Genomic DNA, 12,781 nt, shown 5'->3' on the forward strand with positions numbered 1-12,781 from the left:
TTGTCGGCCGAAGCCTGGCACTCATGCCGATTCGTCATATCGGCGCCTTATGTCTCGGGTTACCGAGTATTTGGGTTGGTCGGCTCCCCCGGGGGAGTTCGTTCAGGATGATCTCACGGACAGCCTTGATCTCGGTCCACCCACTGACCCGGTTTTGCCTTTTCATATGGCTCTGCAGAGAAGGGTGACGGTGGCTTGGACTGCTCCGGAGAGTCGCCCGGCAGTGGGCAAGTCTTTGTCGCGAAAATACCGTCCAGCCAGAAGCGACCCCTGCTACTTGTCTAGGCACCCCACCCTGGAGAGTTTGGTGGTGCAGGCGGCTACGGCCCCGGCAAAGCAGGCGTCGTATCCTACCATCCCTCCTGATAGGGACGACAAACGTTTTGACGGCTGGGCGAAGACCGTGTTTTCTTCGGGGGGGGTATGGCGCTTCAGGCGGCCAACTCCATATGCGACTCGTCTCGTTTCACACACACTCTGTGGAACTGTGTTGCTTTAGCGGCTGATCATATTCCCGAAGGGGACGAACGGGATGGTTTCCTTGCTATGGTTCAGGATGGCAAGGATGCCATGTGTGAGGCCGCTCAGTCGGGTTTGGACTTGGCAGATTGTGTCAGCCGGTTCATGGCGGCGAGCACCGTAATGCACAGGTTTGCGTGGTTGCGGAAGTCTGGGTTCGCTCCTGATGTGCAGTCCCGGCTCCTCATGCCCTTTGACGGTGAACACCTTTTTGGCAGCAAGGCCGACGAGAACCTTGAGAGGTTGCAGACCTCCAAAGCTGCAGTGAAGTCGTTGGACGCTGCAGTTCGCCAACCTCTGCCTTTTCGTCCTAGGGGACAGCAATGGAGGGAAGGCTCCTTTCGCTATTGCTCGTCCTTCAGTAAAGCAAGGGGAGCTAGCAGTCAAAGAGGCCATCGTAAGAGTGCCATAGGTGGAAACAAAGGTACTCGAGGTGCCAAGGCCGCTCGGGCAGTTGCCTCTTTGTCCTCAGGCAACGCTGTAGCCGCTACCACTCAGTCATGTGGCCAGGTCCCATGGTTCGCCAGTTGGGGGAAGGCTGGCGCAGCATCTTGTAGAGTGGCAAGCCATTACTTCGGATGTGTGGGTTCTGGAGATCATAACCCACGGCTACTGTCTTCCTTTTCGGCAGAGGCCTCACGACAATCCACCAGGGAACCTCTTTGAAGTGTCCGGATCCGCTCCTTGCGCAGGAAATTCAAGCCCTGCTGGAGAAAGGCGCCATAGAACTGGTGCGTGTAGAGGAGAGGAACAAGGGGTGGTATTCCCCTTATTTTTTTATTTCGAAGAAAGACTGGGGGGGGGATTGAGACCCATCATGGACTTATGCGGTTTGAACAAACTCCTCAGGAATGACAAGTTAAAGATGGTGACTATTTCTCAAGTCCTCCATGCCCTTCAACTTCAGGACTGGTTAGTATCTCTCGACATCAAGGATGCTTACTTCCATGTGCCGATCCATCCCAAGCACAAAAAGTACCCGAGGTTCGCGGTTGGCGACTCGCACTTTCAGTTTCGGGTCCTGCCGTTAGGATTGACCACCTCCCCGAGGGTTTTCACCAAGCTCATGGTGGTGGTGACAGCGCATCTCAGGAAAGGGGGATTCACGTCTATCCCTACCTGGACGATTGGTTGATCAGGGGGAGCTCTCCCGAGCAAGTCCTGGATCATCTGTCTGTCACCTGTCACTCCCTTCACAGGCTGGGCTTCTCCCTCAATTTAAAGGAGTCCCATTTGACACCAACGCAGCGGCTCCAGTACACCGGAGCAGTGCTAGACACGTCCCTGGGTCAGTGTTTTCCTACTCAGGTGAGGGCTCTTCACATTCAGCAGATGGTGCACAAGTTTCAGCTTGCCCAGAATCTCCCAGCGTCCGAATTCTTGAGACTGCTCGGCCTCATGGCATCCTGCATTCTTTTGGTGCCAGAGGCTCGTCTGCGGATGAGATCTTTGCAGTGGGCACTCAAGCTCCAGTGGTCTGTCCTCCAGCAGGCTGTCGGACCCTGTTCAGGTGCCGCCCTCGGTAGCCCGGGACCTTCTGTGGTGGGCCGTCGAGGGCAATCTGATGAAGGGGTTCCCATTTTGGCTGCCCTGGCCGGAGGTGACGATCGTGACGGACGCATCCCTCACGGGATGGGGAGCTCATGCCAACAGCGGTCGTTGATCTCCGTCGGAGTCCAGACTCCATATCAATCTGTTGGAGCTGAGGGCCGTCAGGCTAGCCCTGAAGGCTTTTCTGCCAACTGTGCACGGAAAGAGTGGCCTGATTCTAACGGACAACACGGTGGCCATGCACTACCTCAACAAAAAGGGGGGGGGGCAGGGTCACTTTGCTGTGCAGGGAGGCGATGCAGCTCGAATTCTGGGCCATCCAGCAGGAAGTTTCGATCTCACCGGTTCATCTGGCCGGAGACGACAACGAGACGGCGGACGCTCTGAGCAGGCAGAGCTCGATCTCTCACGAGTGGGAGCTGGCTCAGGAGATTCTCCTGGAGAGCTTCGCCCTTTGGGGGAACCCTCAAGTGGATCTCTTCGCCTCCAGTGTCAACAGGAAGTGCGAAGGTTTTGCTCGTGGGAATTTCCTCCAAAAGGAGAGACGCGTTCGTGGTGGAGTGGTCATTCCCACTGCTGTACGCGTTTCCGCCAGTCCCCGTCCCGCAAGTGCTGCGGAGGTTACGGAGGTTCGTTTCCCGGATGATCCTCATTGCGCCGACGTGATACCCGGACCTTCTAGACTTGTCCATCTGCCCTCCACGTCGTCTTCCCTACCAAGACGATCTGCTCTCACGGGAGGGGGGGGGGGTCAGGTTCTCCATCCAGAGGTCTGATCCCTCAATCTTCACGCTTGGCTTCTGAAAGGTTGAGGTATAAGGATTGGGACCTGCCTGAAGACGTGATGGAGGTGTTGCTTTCGGCCAGGCGGCCGGCAACAAAGTCTCTGTACTGTTGCCGTTGGAGAAAGTTCTGCGACTGGTGCAGAGTTCAGAATGTGGATCCTTTTGAATGTGACATTCCCATGGTTCTGTCTTTTTTGCTTTATTTGGCCCACAGGGGCTTGCAAGTGGGGACCATTAAAGGTTACCTGGCAGCGCTGTCCATATTTAAGCGCTCGTCTGAAGAATGTTCCTATTTTAAGATTCCTTTAATTTTGCAGTTTTTGAAAGGGCTCACTAATGTGTTCCCTCCGTCACCTTTTTTGGTGCCAGGTTGGGATTTGAATCTTGTGTTTCTTATGGGTGCTCTGTTTGAGCCTTTACATTCTTGCCCTTTGAGGCTGCTGACTCTGAAAACTGTTTTTGGTTGGAGTTACTTCCGCTCGCAGAGTGAGTTACAGGCACTTTCAGTTAAGCCACCCTTCACTGTGTTTCAGAAGGACAGGGTTGTCCTTGGAGTTCGTCCTTTTCTTCCGAAGGTGGTTTCAGACTTTTATTTGAGCCAGAAGGTTGTTCTTCCGGCGTTCTATCCTCCTCCACATCCTGGAAAGGAAGAGAAGAGGCTCCATAGGCTTGATCCTCGGAGAGCATTGAGCTTTTATATTTCGCGCATGTCCCGGGTCAGAGTGGACGATCAACTTTTCATTGGTTACGCTGGAAAGCATTTGGGACAAGCTGTGATGAAGCAGACTGTCTCGTTGGATTATTTTAGCTATCTCCGAGTGTTACCGCTTGGCGGGTAAGGACCCTCCGGCTGGCTTGCGGGCCCATTCTACCAGAGGAGTGGCTGCGTCTACTGCCCTGCAGAGGGGAGTTCCTATTCGTCACATCTTTGATGCAGCCACCTGGGCTTCAGTACATAGTTTTGTACGTCACTATTCCCTTAATTCCATCAGAGGGCAAGATCTGGCCTTTGGCAAGGCAGTTCTCTGTTCTGCAATTTGATTGGGCATGTTAAATGTGTATTCTAAATTCTTTCCCACCTCCTTGCTTGGTACTGCTTTGGGAGTCTGTCATAGATATGGAATACGTCGGAGGACCCAATCCCCTCGAAGAACAAGTTACTTTCTTACCTGGTAACGTTCTTTCGATGGGATGGTTCGACGACGTATTCCATATCGCTGCCTTCCCCGCTGCAGAATTTCTTTTGCGATTGCAGCTTGCGTTCCGCAAGGCCTTGTGTGTCTGACTGGCAGAAAACTGGTGGCACACGTTCTGGGAAAAAACTAGCTGAGGCTATGGGCGTCGTGCGTCCTACTTATCACATCGGGTGACGTCGGCCGTCGGAGGAGGTCCGCTGGGACGGCGCATCGACGTCATCGACGCAGGACGTAGACGCCGAAGATTTTCCGAAGCAGCACAGCTGTGGACATTACCTGTCGTAGATATGGAATACGTCGTCGGACCATCCCATCGAAAGAACGTTACCAGGTAAGAAAGTAACTTGTTCTAACCATACTGTGGACATTGATGTATCACTTTTGACACTTATGCATGTTGGGGAGAATTCTCATAAATGTGCTAATTCCCTTCACCTTAGAGACCCCCAGCAACTTTGCTGGATTTTGAGATCATTTTTTTTTTCCCCATTCATGTATTTTGATGTGTTTTACTCTTGTGTTCTTTGATTATGGAGTTTAAGAGATCTCCATAGGCATCATCTTTTCATGTGTTACACAGCACCCTCAGTGCAGTGACCCAGGGATGCAGACTTCCAAAAGATTTAAATACCTTCTCTGGGATGAACAACTGTTTCCCAGAGAATGTAAGGTTAAATTGACTAGACCCAGCACACTAATAGTGCTGGAGGGTTTACCTAGTATCCCCTTTAGCAGTCAAATGCTACCCTTTCCTAGCCAAATGGATGGTGGCAGTGGTTTTACAACGAACTACCATGATTTTTCCCGACTGCGAACACTGGTAGCTAAAAATCGCGGGAACCATGTTTTTCAAGATGGCGCCTTAAGCACAGGTCCCAGTCTTCTTTTTGGAAAGGTCCTTCTAGAGCATGGGTGCACAACATACGGCCCGCGGGCCAGTTGCGGCCCGACATGCCGTTTTGTCCGGCCCGCCAGCAACAAAGACTTTCCTAATGGAGGGCTTGCCCGCAAGCAGCATCGCCCACCCTCCATTAGGAAAGTCTTTGTTGTCTTCCGGGCTGGACAAAACACTGGCCCTCATTGGTTCAGTGCACACGAACCATGCAGCTCCTACGAGCCACGTAGTGCGTGTGTGCTGCACCAAAGGAGTGCCAGCACTACGGCTGGCGTGGCCAGTAAGGCTTGATGCCGGAAGGCATTTCAGCCTTGCTTGCCACGCCAGCTGTAGTGCCAGAAGCCTCGCCAGTGTTCCAGAACGTCTGGGTAAGTACATGGTGGGGAGGGGCTGTATGTTTGTGTGTGTCTGTCTGTCTCGGGTCCTTCCTGACTGTTTTTTGTTTTTGTATGTATGTTGAGATGCTGGGGGTCGGGTCTGCCTGAATGTTTGTTGTTGTTGTGTGCAGGTTCAGTGTATGTTGAGATGTGGGGGGGGGGGGGGTCCGGGTCTGTATGCGTGCATGCTTGTGAGTTTGTTTGGTGAGTTGGGGGGTGGGGGGGGTTCAGGTCTGTATGGGTGCATGGTGTATGCTTGTGGGTTTGTTTGCTGAGTTGGGGGCGGCGGGGTTCGGGTCTTTATGGGTGCATGGTGTATGCTTGTTAGTTTGTATGCAGGGGTGGGGGGGTTGGGGTCTGTATGAGTATGTATGCATGGTGCATGCTTGGTGGCATGGGGCATAGTGTTTGCTTGAGGGGTGGGTGTCTTGGGGCATAGTGTTTGAGGGGCGGGTGTCTTGGGGCATAGTGTTTGCTTGAGGGGTGGGTGTCTTGGGGCATAGTGTATGCATGAGGGGTGGGTGTCATGGGGCATAGTGTTTGCATGGGGGGTGGGTGTCTTGGGGCATAGTGTTTGCATGAGGGGTGGGTGTCTTGGGGCATAGTGTTTGCTTGAGGGGTGGGTGTCTTGGGGCATAGTGTTTGCTTGAGGGGTGGGTGTCTTGGGGCATAGTGTTTGCTTGAGGGGTGGGTGTCTTGGGGCATAGTGTATGCTTGAGGGGTGGGTGTCTTGGGGCATAGTGTATGCATGAGGGGTGGGTGTCTTGGGACATAGTGTATGCATGAGGGGTGGGTGTCTTGGGGCATAGTGTATGCATGAGGGGTGGGTGTCTTGGGGCATAGTGTTTGCATGAGTGGTGGGTGTCTTGGGGCATAGTGTTTGCTTGAGGGCTGGGTGTCTTGGGGCATAGTGTTTGCTTGAGGGCTGGGTGTCTTGGGGCATAGTGTTTGCTTGAGGGGTGGGTGTCTTGGGGCATAGTGTATGCTTGAGGGGTGGGTGTCTTGGGGCATAGTGTATGCTTGAGGGGTGGGTGTCTTGGGGCATAGTGTATGCATGAGGGGTGGGTGTCTTGGGGCATAGTGTATGCATGAGGGGTGGGTGTCTTGGGGCATAGTGTATGCATGAGGGGTGGGTGTCTTGGGGCATAGTGTTTGCTTGAGGGGTGGGTGTCTTGGGGCATAGTGTTTGCTTGAGGGGTGGGTGTCTTGGGGCATAGTGTATGCTTGAGGGGTGGGTGTCTTGGGGCATAGTGTATGCATGAGGGGTGGGTGTCTTGGGGCATAGTGTATGCATGAGGGGTGGGTGTCGTATGCATGAGGGGTGGGTGTCTTGGGGCATAGTGTATGCATGAGGGGTGGGTGTCTTGGGGCATAGTGTATGCATGAGGGGTGGGTGTCTTGGGGCATAGTGTATGCATGAGGGGTGGGTGTCTTGGGGCATAGTGTATGCATGAGGGGTGGGTGTCTTGGGGCATAGTGTATGCATGAGGGGTGGGTGTCTTGGGGCATAGTGTATGCATGAGGGGTGGGTGTCTTGGGGCCTAGTGTATGCATGAGGGGTGGGTGTCTTGGGGCCTAGTGTATGCATGAGGGGTGGGTGTCTTGGGGCCTAGTGTATGCATGAGGGGTGGGTGTCTTGGGGCCTAGTGTATGCATGAGGGGTGGGTGTCTTGGGGCCTAGTGTATGCATGAGGGGTGGGTGTCTTGGGGCCTAGTGTTTGCATGAGGGGTGGGTGTCTTGGGGCCTAGTGTTTGCATGAGGGGTGGGTGTCTTGGGGCCTAGTGTTTGCATGAGGGGTGGGTGTCTTGGGGCCTAGTGTTTGCATGAGGGGTGGGTGTCATGGGGCCTAGTGTTTGCATGAGGGGTGGGGGCCATGGGGCCTAGTGTTTGCATGAGGGGTGGGGGCCATGGGGCCTAGTGTTTGCATGAGGGGTGGGGGCCATGGGGCCTAGTGTTTGGTTGGTGAGTGGGGGCCATGGGGCCTAGTGTTTGGTTGGTGAGTGGGGGCCATGGGGCCTAGTGTTTGGTTGGTGAGTGGGGGCCATGGGGCCTAGTGTTTGGTTGGTGAGTGGGGGCCATGGGGCCTAGTGTTTGGTTGGTGAGTGGGGGCTATGGGGCATGAGGGGTTGAAAAAGCCTCCTGCCACGCCACGCCCCACCGCGCCTACCGCCCCACCCACATTCACTGCAGGCAGCCGACGCAAAGTGAGGAAGCCCATCCGGGCACGCCGCATTTTTTTGGGAGCCAACTAGGCCCCCAGGCCCTCCGAGCGTCCCTCTCCCACCCTCTTCCTGATTCCCGCTCCCAACCCGCCCATCCCTGCTCTGATTGGGCCGTGAGCCCTTCATCACTGGTCCTCCCAGGGCAGCCCTCTGCCCGGCAGCCCCAGCGGCTAAGGGCCCCAAGGCCAAGGGCGGCTCCAGGAAGTGTCAGCAGGTGTCCGCAGGGGAAGCCAAGGAAGCCACCAGACACCGACAAAACTGTAAGTGCTGGCTTGGGTGGGGGGTAGAGCAATTACTCTACTCCAGAAAGCTCCTGCCACTCTCACTTACCTTTCAATGGCCTGCAGTCTAATGTTAACCAGCACCATAGCCCGAGAGAACCACACAGATTAGCCTGCGCCACATCTAGGCAGAAATGTGATTGTTAGCATATGCCACACTTAGATGGAATCTCTAATAGCCTCTCTGTGGAAAGTTGAATTTAGAAGTGCATTTAGAAGTTGAATTTAGAAGTGTGCCCAATAGCCTCTCTGTGAAAAGTTGAATTTAGAAGTGTGCCCAATAGCCTCTCTGTGAAAAGTTGAATTTAGAAGTACATTTAGAAAGTTGCATTTAGAAGTGTACCCAATAGCTTCTCTGTGAAAAGTTGAATTTAGAAATGTGCCCAATAGCCTCTCCGTTAATTAGAAGTCTCTGAAAGGGCATGTAACCCATCATATCTCACCAACACGCTTACTCTCTCCTTACATCACCACTCAACTAGAACACAGAGATACTATGACACCATTCGGTATAACTGTTCTCATATCAACATTCGCCGCTCACTCCATCATTCTAAATAATCACTGCTGGTTACACACCCCCCAGCGAGGCGTTCTCCTCAGGCCTAACGCAGCCATATCCGATCTGGGTAAATCCTGCCAGAACTAACACATACTCCTGACCTCTCAACCACCACACCTACCGTTAGAAAGCAGCTATTACACTGATACCGCACGAGCTGTACACATACCCGGTGCTCACACGCACCTTTTGACTCGCTCTACTGATATGAACTTCGGTTCCCAAGGGCGTTCAACTTACAAGCGCCTTCAGACCATACCAATGGTATATAAGGCGCTATATAAATGCAAAATAACATAACATAACATAACACAACATAACACATTTACTTTTCGGCCCACTATAGCCATCATGTAGGGTACTTTCGGCCCTCTGTCAAAATCAGTTGTGCACCCCTGTTCTAGAGTTTCTCTGCGCGCCAAACCAGGTTTGGTCCCTTTGTTCATGTGCCTTTGGTGGGCTTCAGGACTAAAGACCGCCTCTGGCGCCTGAGTGTCTGGGGTGGGCAGGACGTGAGCGTGTTGCCCGACTCCCTGTGCTTAGTCTCCTATTAGACCAACATGCATTCTGGTGTGATTGGCTGGCTGACTGTCTGGCAAGGACAGCCACCCTGCAGGGTGAGTGACAGCTAGGCTGGAATGAAAGGGAGAAAACTGTTTAAAAGGAGATACTCTTGGACTGGAAAGCGGAGTAGACCACTGGAACGAAAGAACCGAAGATGAGGTGGAGGAGGACGGTTGCTGCATCTCCTGGACCATTGGTTTGCCTGGGTGAAGCCCTGGTACAGGTCCGAATTGCCAAGTTCATCTCGATGGAGAAGCCCCTTCAAGGACGACTTCTTCCTTTGAGTTGGTGGGACCAATCCACTCATAAGCCACCTGGATACCATTCTCGGAGCTGGTTAGGATTAACCAGGGGGAAGGACACCAGCATGTGTGCTTGACAGCTATTCGAACCGAAGATCTTCCATTTGCCAGTTTGTTTGACCGGTCCCTGTGCAGTGCAGGAGTTCCCCCACGCGCCCCCCCCCTCCTCTTGACCGCACGACTGAGTATCGGGAACAGCGAGATCTGCAGGAACTGCTAGCATCCAAGGGCTTCAGCTGCATCTTTTCTTCATAATCAGGTACTGTGCCAACACGATTCGTGATACTTTCCCAACCTGAAGGCATAATCAGCTTGTGACCCAACATTACAAACTACTTCTGAGAACTTTGGCAAAGACTTTACCGTTTACTACAAGAACTGCTCTTTCCTGTCCAAGCACTAGCCCATTGACTTTGGCCTAGACCTATTTAACTGAATCGAGTCCTCTAGTGAACTGAAACTGTTTGCACAGCATAAGAAAGTATTTGTGGTCTATTTTATTAACTTGTGCCTTTTTTACTCCTTTTAAAGTAACTGAAATGCCATTTTGCTCCTATTTCAGGGGAGCCTAATTTATTCAAATTTAGTTGTTTGGTATTGAAGTGGATTTGTGTATATTAAGTTGCCTCCTAGTGAATATTTTCTAAATGACTGTAATAAACAAGTGTTTTACCAAGAAACCTTGAGTGTAAGTGTCTACTTGAAACACTTTGATTGTAAGACCTCTGTGTAACATCATTTCACTGCTCACATTCCCTCTTGAGATGAGCCTGGCTGATGAGCTCGCTACCAAAAACTGTGGTACAGACTTATACCAAAGGTTGGTTTTGCTTACACCTGTAGTCCTAATTGTATGTGGTGGTCCCGAGGGTACTGCACGCAATTCTGCCTAACAATGCACCACCTATGGGGGGCGGAGACAGTTAAACAGAGTCCATGGGTCAGAAGAGCCTGCAGGGAACCAGGACAGCCAAAGTCAGTTGAACAATGTCTAGGGAGCTGAGGCACTTATTCAGATGGCACAAAAGTCTTGCACAATGTTATTTAGAGTTTGTAGAAAAGAATCTGTTTGGCCACAAGCTGAGACGTGTGAAGGCGCAAAGCTGCAAGCAATTCGGCAGGAAAAAGCAACTACTGCAAGTCTTCAGTGAGACAAACAAGCTACAGACCAAAAAGGTAAGTACCCCTTTAGTCAAGACAGTACCTTAGGTTGGAAGAAGAGGATCCAGCTGGCTTCTGTTCAGGTTGCAGACCTGCAGTTCATGGGCCTTAGGGAGAATTCTCAGAAATGTGCAAATTACCTCTACCTTAGACCCCCAGCAACGTTGCTGGATTTTGAGGACTTTATTTTTTTGACCTGGAGAGAGACCCTTTTCCCACTCATGTATTTTAATGTGATTTTTGTGCACGGTTTCTTTTGGTTATGGAATCTGACAAACTCCATAGGCATCTTACATTGTCACGCAGCACCTTTAGTGCACTGACAAAGGGAAGTCGTAGATTTCCCATGGTTGAAATGCCTTCTATGGGCTAAACTACTGTTTCCAGAGCATTAAGGTGAAATTGACTTTACTTTTGTAACTTTCTAGACCCAGCACACACGATCTTACAATAGGGTGCAGGAGGGGTTACCTAGTAGCCCTTTTGTCTAGCTTCTAATGTAAGATTGTTTTGACCCATTCCTCACTGAATGGCTGCTGGCAGTGGTTTCGTTTTTTTACTACCATGGTGTGCTTTTACAGTGGGCTTCGTTCACTGCAGTAAAGCACTTTCCATACTGAAAGAATTGGTTGGTTTGAAAAGAAACTTAAGTTCATCGCGCTCGTCCACTGGTCCATTGTGTAGAGTTTTGTGATAAGTTTAGCCTGAAGGATCGGTTGTTGAATCGGGCATTCCCTGTTGATTTTTTTACTCGGTCACTCCACCAACATGTTTAGTACAGGCCTATACCAACGGCTGGGTTCCCTATTGCCAAGAGGACAAGGCTGGGGGTTTGTTGGGGGAGAATTCAGAAATGTGCTAATTCCTCTCTTACTTAGACCCCCAACACTTTTGCTTGTATTTTTGTGATTTAAGCCTGCTAGGTTTTGGAGTCTGACAAACTCCATAGGCATAATCTTTGCATTGTGACGCACAGCACCTTCAGTGCAGTGGCACAGGAAAGTCTCTTAGAAGGTTTAAATACCTTCTTTTGGTCAAACTACAGTTTCCAAGACAAGTGAAATTGACTTTACATAAAATTGTAACTTTCTAGACCCAGCACACACTTACAATAGGGTGCTGGTTGTCTAGTTTCTCATAACATTTTTATTACCCTTTCTACAATTAATGGTTCATGGCAGTGGTTTACTTTTAACTACCATTGGGAGTTTTTACCGCAGACTGCATTCGTAGCTGCAGCAAAGAACCCATGGGTGCCCATTTTGTCAAACTGGCCCAGTCTTCTTTTTTTCGCCACTTCTTGGAACAGTCCTTCACATTTTCTCTACGTGCCAAACCAGGTTTGGTCCCTTTGTTAGTTTTTGTCTTTAGCGGGATTCACAATTGAAGCCCGCCTCTGGCTCCAGTATGTCTCGGGCAGGAAGTGAGGGAGATGCCAGAAAATCACTGTGCTTAATCCCCTTGGTTACAGGAGTGCACCCAGTGGTAATTGGCCGGCTGGCTGTTCAGAAAGGACAGACACCTTGCTGTGTGATTGACAGCTATGCTCGAATCAATGTGAGAAACCTGTATCAAAGGTGAGGTTTTTGTCTTGGAAGGCAGAGTTGACCACTGGAGGATGGAATCCAAAGAACTTGGAAGAGACGCCTGCTGCATCTCCTGGACCATTGTTTTGCCCGGTGAAGCTCTGTTGTGCTGAAGCTCTGAATTTGCCTTGACTAGAGAAGCCCTGCAAGGACGACTTCTCCCCTTGTATATTGGTGGGACCAATCAACTCCAAAGTGAACTTGTTTGAAAATCCTCTCTGAGCTGGCTGTATTTCCACTGGAACCGAAGTGCCAGGAAGAGGAACACCAAACGGAGTGCATCACTTTTAAGACTGGCCTGAGCTGCTGGAAAATCCTCCGAACTCCCAGTAAGCAGAACTGACCAAGCCTGAGCCACCACAACAGTGCTGGACCCCAGATGCCAGGAAAGTCCAGAGTGATATGTGAGTCTGCTGTGGTGCTATTTGCTGAGACATGAGGAGCTGAAACTGCCAAGTGCTGCTGAATAGAAGTTGGTTTTGTGCCACTGACCGTCCCGTTGTGGTAGGAGTCCCCAGAAGTCCTCCCTCTTGTCCCCACGACTGAGGCCCAGGAACAGGATCTACAGAGCCACACAGGAAAGAAGCCAGCTGGAATGATTTCTTCTAACCAAAGGTACTGTACAGTCTGAGAACTTGTCTTGTAGCCTTACTTGATCTCAGTTGAGACTTGTCTTGGTTACTTTCTGTAGATTTGCTCGCATCTTCTACCTCTTCCAAGCCTCCCAGCTTGTGATCCTACATTGATTCTACTTTTTCTACAAAGACTTCTAAAACATT

General features: G+C 51.2%; 1 protein-coding gene across 4 annotated transcripts in view; it reads left to right on the plus strand.

Moving 5' to 3' along the window:
* Nucleotides 1–12,781, plus strand: part of ZNF207 (zinc finger protein 207) — a 161,016-nt gene that overhangs the window by 46,587 nt on the left and 101,648 nt on the right. The window lies entirely within an intron of this gene.

The sequence above is a fragment of the Ambystoma mexicanum genome, chromosome 3q, assembly GCF_040938575.1.
Source record: "Ambystoma mexicanum isolate Mex_15411 chromosome 3q, UKY_AmexF1_1, whole genome shotgun sequence".
NCBI lineage: Eukaryota > Metazoa > Chordata > Amphibia > Caudata > Ambystomatidae > Ambystoma > Ambystoma mexicanum.